A 7,124-nucleotide genomic window follows, 5' to 3' on the forward strand; every position below is an offset into this window, starting at 1 on the left:
CATCTACGGACCCTACTAATGGAATCACTAACAACGACTAACTAAAAAATAGCCCAACTTCGGAAAAATTTGGAAGGGTACAGCACATATTTTTTTGTCAATTTTTCGACCCTGTTATTGTATTTTCGGTTGTTTTATGTTCTGTGGCACCTATGTACCATACGAACGGAGGAATCCCTAAAAACGACTAGGTGAAAAATATCCCAATTTTGGAAAATTGTTTTTGTCGATTTTTCGACCCTCCAATTTTCCAGTTTCGTGTTTTGTGGCACCTACGATCATATGAATGTGTTCTGTGGCACCTAGGAATAAAAGAATCATCAGAAGCGACTGGGTGAAAAATAGCCCAATTTTTTGAAAAATTAAAAGGACATAGCTTAGGCCTATGTATTTTTTTTCAAAAATGGTTGATTTTCCAACCCTGCCATTTTTTTTCTGGTTGTATTAGATACCACTTGTAGTGGTGTTGTATTTTTTTTTTTGTTGAGCCAATTAATTTAGCCAAAAATTTATATTGGTGCCCAAATTTACTGCATTTTACTTTTGTTATTATTGTATTCCATAGCCCTTCAAAGTTTAATATCGATCTAAATATTGAATATTTTGGCAGAAATTGAAATTAATAAATTAAATGACAGACATTTTGGCGGCCTATAAACCCATAAACCGCTGTTCTACAGAATAATGTAGGCCTAGTATTACATCCAATATCAAATTTTTATTCGGTGGCTAGTTTTGGTAGCCATCTTGGATTTTTGCAATTTTAAGTGACTGAATTTGAAATCGATTGGTCACTGCATTCCTTGACCTCCTCCATTTCTAGTATAGACCCCAAACTTATTGTCCTATCAAGAATATTATCAGGATAATTATTTATTCCACCAGACCACATTCTTTTGAATTGGTAATATTTATTTTTTTCCTCTGCCACGAATGCAATTATGCGTTCTTAAGCATGTAATATACTGAAAATAAATGATGTTCTCAAGTAGCTTTGAGTACAGATACATAGCGTAGCTTGTAGATATGTATCGGAACAAGTTCGTTCTTGTTTTTTTTTCTCATTTATGTTACTAACGAAATGAGACAATAAATAAGTATGACAAAATTATTAAATTACATTTTTGATTTTTGTTAAACATATTTTATGAAAGATAGCATATAATTACACAATAAAATGCCCATAAGCCAACATTTAATTATTTTATTACAAAAAGATTTACTTTATAATTCTACAAAACAATCAATCAATCGATTTTCCATTTAAAATGTATGTTTATAACTATTCACAAGCAGGAGATTGATAATTGATTGTTATTTAAGGGGATGGCGGGAGCTTTTGCTAACAGCTTTTTCCTTTGACCTTTTGACATCTTTAAAAGAGAATAGTCTCTTCTTAGGAGAGGATTTATTTTTTCCAAATGTTCCGTATAAATGTTTAGACGTAGTGGCCTCTTTGTTGGGATCTGAGTTTCCAGATTTTTGGTGACCAGTCTTTGAAACAGCGCCATCTGTCAGCTCTCCCTTCTTTGTTAGCGACCGCCCGAATTTCACTAAAAATGATGGTTTTCTTTTTTTCTTTATATCTTTGTTTTTTTCGGAGTTGGCTATGTCTTCTACGCATGATTCTTGGTGATCGGCTTCCAATGATGCACCACCGCTTTCACCATCAGTTCTAACAATGCTATCTACTGCTACCACATCTTCATCCCACTCTATATCAGATATTGGTCCATCACGATGCTGATCTGAGTTTTCGTCTTGGTATCTTTCCACTTTTTCTTCTTTACTTTTTTTCGATGTCTTTGTTTTATGTTTCTTGGTGAATAATCGCCGAAAAAATCCATAGCCTTTTTTCTGTTGGTTTTTATTAAGCTTCTTGGAATCATCATTAGGTTTGCATTCTGATGTTGAGGAAATATCTTCGTAAGTTTTGGCACTGTGAAATGAGACATCTGATGTTTTCCGAGTGATATCTTCCATTAGTTCCTCGTCCTCCTTAACTTCGCAAATGCTGCTATTCCATAAATACATGTCACAATTGCTATTTGTAACGTCTGTCGGACGGTTTAGACAAGGTTTCATCGCAATGTCTTCGTATATTTCTGCAGACGTCGCTGTTTCCCGTTCTTCGTAATCATTGACATCTTTCTGAAATGTATGTCCATATGAAGCAGCCGATTTGTCATGCAATGTTGTGTCTGTTTTATCTAGAGATTCATCATCGCTGGGCAAAGGCGAGTGCAGAGCATCAAAAAACGCCTGAAATATAGTAAACGAGCCTGGACTTTCTATCTTGTCCTCTATTTTTTTGTTTACTTCATTAGTTCGTTGCGATACGTCAAGTATAACTTCACGATTCTCAGGCAAATTTGTCTCTCCTGTATTGTCTTTTCCTACGACATCGGCCACCGTATCGTTTCTTGTCATCAAACCTTCAAAATATTCAATACGCTCTCTTGTTGGTGTTTCTGGACTTTCAATAACGACATCTTGTTTAGGGATTGGTCGAAAATCTTTAAATTTCTCCCATACGTATATCTTAGTGTCGATACCTGCAGGTGGTGCCACGTGCACTTCGTCAAACTCTACAAAGTCAATTGATGGTTCTTCACGGCCATAACTTTTTGATGAACTTGTATCCATATTAACCACTTTCTTCGACAGTTGTACATCCACCGTTTGATCGTTTAATTCTGAAGAAGAAAAAAGTGCAGGGTGGTCTACTGTTTCCCCACAATAGTCATCAGGAGTTGTGGTCGCGTTGCGTATTTGATCGTCTCCGGTTTTCTGAATAACAAATCCACATCTAGTACTTTCTTCTTTATCAAGAGTAATTGATTTAGTTTCTTTGACATCGGTATGTTTTAGGTTTTCATTCAGAGTACAAATATACTTGTTGCAACAATCACATGTAGTTGGAATTGTGTCACCCCACCTTTTAGTGTTTTGTCCATCGTGTTCTCTGGAGTGTATCCGTATCTGATGTAGACCTGTAGTGGTGACGGAGCTACCAATTTCATTTCTTGTGATCTTATTATCAACAGCCTCACTGGTAAAATCACAAGCTCTGTGGTTAATTAACCTTCCAAAATCATCATAGTTTTTCTCATCGGGATACACAGCAGGTGAACCACCATTAGGCCGATATGTTTTCACAATATTCGTCATTGTATGTCTGGCAGCCAATAGTTTATCTTTCACGTAATTGAGATTTTTAAAGGTTATGTCGGACAAACTTAATCCAGAGGTATCACCTGCTTCTGTTGATGGGAGCGATTGGTCAGCATTTGGTAAACCTAATGTAGATGTTTTAAATTTTAGAGCTGATTCTGATTTAGTATTCAGTACCATCTCTTCTCCACATGTTAATTTAGATGTTTTCTGTTCTTTCTTTTTGTAACTAGGCAACACGCTACAAGACATTTGTGTCTTCATAAGCTCCTCTTCTTCGTCTTCTAAAGAAACACAACTGGTTGATAGACCGACTTTTTCAAACTTGTTATCGTTGGGTTGGCTTGAAGAAAGCATCTGCTTAGCAATAGGTAGAAATGCTGGAATATGATACATTGAATCTGATTTAGTATTCAAGACCGTATCTGTTAAGCTATGCTCTTGCTGTTTTTCCTTCTGGTAACTAAGCGCTATGCTGCAGCACTTCTGTGCCTTGATAAGTTCTGCTTCTGAAGAGACAAGACTAGGCCTAGTCGTAGAAGCGAATTCTTCAGATTTATCATCGCTGGGTTGGGTTTCTGTCGTTTGGACGTTCTCACCTTTATATTTTTTTATAGTCTGCTCACAAGTTTGTGAAACTAATGTCGACGTTTGAATTTGAAGCTTTGAATCTGATTTAGTATCCAAGACCGTTTCTTTTCCAGCTATTGATATAGGCTTCCTCTGTTCTTCCTTATGGTAACTGGGTACCACGATTACAGACTCCTGTATCTCGATTAGCACTCCTTCTGTAGAAACAAGACTAGTCGTTGAAGCAAACTTTTCAGATTCGTTTTCGCTCGGTTCTGTTAAATCGTGAGATTCGTCTTCAGGAAGATAATTAACATTTTTGTGGTCTATTACAATCGGAGATTCACTAATCATATAATGCTTTATCTCATTAGTTTTCGTCTTTATTGATTGAAAAGTTTTATATATTACCTTATTAACAACTATCTTTGCAATTGCGTTCAGCAGCACATTCCAAACAATAGTTTTTGCAATTTTTCGGTAACTGCGACACTTTGGTGCCTTTCCCAATGTTTTTATTTCTTTAGGGGTTTGATCTTCAGAGACGTATTCACTATACCATCGCTTTTCTTCTATTGCTTTCATGTCATCGGTCGCATGATCTTTGCATTTATAATCATCTCCAGCCATATCGACATTTGGAAAGGGCGCGTCGTCCACGGACACTTTGAAGTCCGAAAATGTTGAAATATCTTCAGCAACTTTATTCTCAACTAATCTATACAAACTGACATCACTTGGAGATCCGGTTGTTATACCAAATGCTGGTTCCATAAGTTTCCTCAAAAATGCTTTAGAACTTAGATCAGATTGTTTTGACGTCTCTACTATCAGTTTGATATTGCGGATGTACTCACTGCATTCTTCGCAGTCGCCATATTGAAATGGTTCGCTTTGAAATGGTACCTTTGATTTCTTGCTAGAGTGTTTACTGCAAGGTGTCAATATAATCTTCTTTCTGCGAGGCGAAGTCGACTTTCCAGGTGTTTCATTCTCCTTATACGGGTACCAGCTCCATTGTCGACTTATATTAAGATACGGATCAGCTATCAAATGGTTTTGGCGCTGATTATCATCTAGAATCAATTCTTCTTCTTCATATATTGTCTTGTCATAAGAAGGGCAAACAGGACCGTTGTGCCAAAGAACGTTGACGTCGGGTTCTTTCTGCGTCTCTGCTTTTATTGGTTCACGTAAAGTATCTTCATCGAAAGAGCTGCTATAAGATGGATGACTGAGAGCTGTCATATAGACGTTACTTTCAATTTGATCATTATCATCATCCGAATCTAGTGTTGAACGGCAATCTTGCCAGCTTAACAAAGATTCTTGGGAACAACTTGCGTGACTAGGTAGTTTAGAATATTTTTCCTTGGTAAAATGACCTTCATATTCTACAAAATGTGGTTGTTCATCCAAGTCTACACCAGTGAGATCATTTGGTTTGTGATTTGAAGTGTATGTTGCCAGATGCTCAATCTGTAAGCCCAGCATGTGCTTATCTATTTGTTGTTCGTCACCATACACTCCACTGGTACTTTTGTAAAGGTCATGAAGTTGGTCAGCTTTAAAAGTAGTACCGACTGAACAAACACCACCGTCCAATTGTGCGTTTGAGTGAGCGAGAGTAACATAACGTTGTGCGCCATCGTGGTACACACCATTTTTTGCCCGCGTTAACATACTTGGAGTGAGAGTGATATCACCGAGCTCTTGTGGTGATAAACTATATGGGCAGGCTGGTTCTAGAAAGTCAAAATCAGTATCCTCTACCGAAGTGTTGACGAATAACTTTTCAAATGGTTTGGTTTCTGATTGCGTCGTTTTGTTAACTTCTGAAGCAAGGTCTTTCTCAGTCCGTTCCTCAGAATAACTATTGATTTTCATTTGCTTCACCACTGGAGACTTTCTGATTTCTATATCTGTCAAATCATCGTCTTCTTTAAAGTCTTCGTGCATATCGAGTGGACGATTACCTTCTACAGTGATCGTTGTCCATTGGTTGTCTTGTAGTATGTCCTCCGAACCTCGACTACCTGATACGACGACGTCATAATGGGCAGGTATAGGAATAGTCACTGAACTGCAGTTATTCGACGTGCTCAGTGGCACAGCAACTGGTGAATGTACTCTTGCCTGGTGCTTCTCTAAATTAAAAGGTCGGGCAATTCTGTTGAAGCTCAATCTGCGTTCATTCGAAACTCTAGGTATCGGTTGTTTATCATTAGCACACCTTGGTGCATTTGGTGATAAAGGGCTCGTATACTCAATATCTCTTGTCGTGGCGGACACAGTGTTGCCGTGCCATGGACGAGGTGAGCAATTGAAGTTTTTAGTCGTGCAAATATTTGATTGGTACCGGTACTTAAATTGTGGAAACTGCGCGTTGTCACTGCATTGTCGTTGATTCGGGGAACTTCCAAGTGAGACACATTTACATGTGGAGTCGGGATAGATACCATGGTTCTCGTCTGGCAAACCTTCCTCTTCGTCCATACTGAAAATATGCCATATATTGCCTTTATCGATTATTTAACGCAAGAAACAAACGACAAACTACCATATTTTAATTAACATTTAGCCTATAATTAAGACAAGCAACTAGTGCGAACAATACTTGCTTTTAACGCGTAATAGCAAATATATCAGTAATAGCCTATATATTTTTTAATAACCTTAGGCCTATACGATTTATCAGATGCAAAAATAAACATCAACATCATCAATTGTTGTAAACAGCGATAAGACACACACCTTCTCAGCAAGCGAGCTAATGCTCCAGCCATCGCCATAAAAGTGTCTTCCGATTCGCTCATTCTTTTCGGTTTTTATCTTCTAAAAATGTAAAAAATATAATAATTAATGAATTATCGATGAAACACAATGTTTTAGATTTATTTTTTACCGTACTAATAATATAATAACATTATTTTTATTATTATTATAATTTTCATTATCATGATTAATTATTATTTGGCCTATTAACTGTCATTAAAATTATTCACATTCACCATTAGTATCAGCATCATCATTATCATCATCATCATCATCATCATCATCATTTTCTTTATCAATACTATTTATATAATATATATATATATATTATATATATATATAATTATTATTACTTGAGTATTTAGGCCTAATTATATTATTAGGCCTATACCAAGTCAATCTTACATTAATATATAATTATGATAGTATGCGTTGATCAGTGTTGTAAGTACGATACAAAACTATGATAGAAAACATTCGATAGGTTTCCCTCTAATCTAATTAAAGACCACTTTAGTTAAACACCACCTCCAATTAGAGACCGAAATTAACAAATGTCTTTTATCTTTATTATTCTAATTAGAGACCAAAGCTGCTAAAGACCA

Source organism: Anneissia japonica, unplaced genomic scaffold (assembly GCF_011630105.1).
Source record: "Anneissia japonica isolate Jap-2015-1 unplaced genomic scaffold, ASM1163010v1 scaffold199_len4679917_cov187, whole genome shotgun sequence".
NCBI classification, from domain to species: Eukaryota; Metazoa; Echinodermata; class Crinoidea; order Comatulida; family Comatulidae; genus Anneissia; species Anneissia japonica.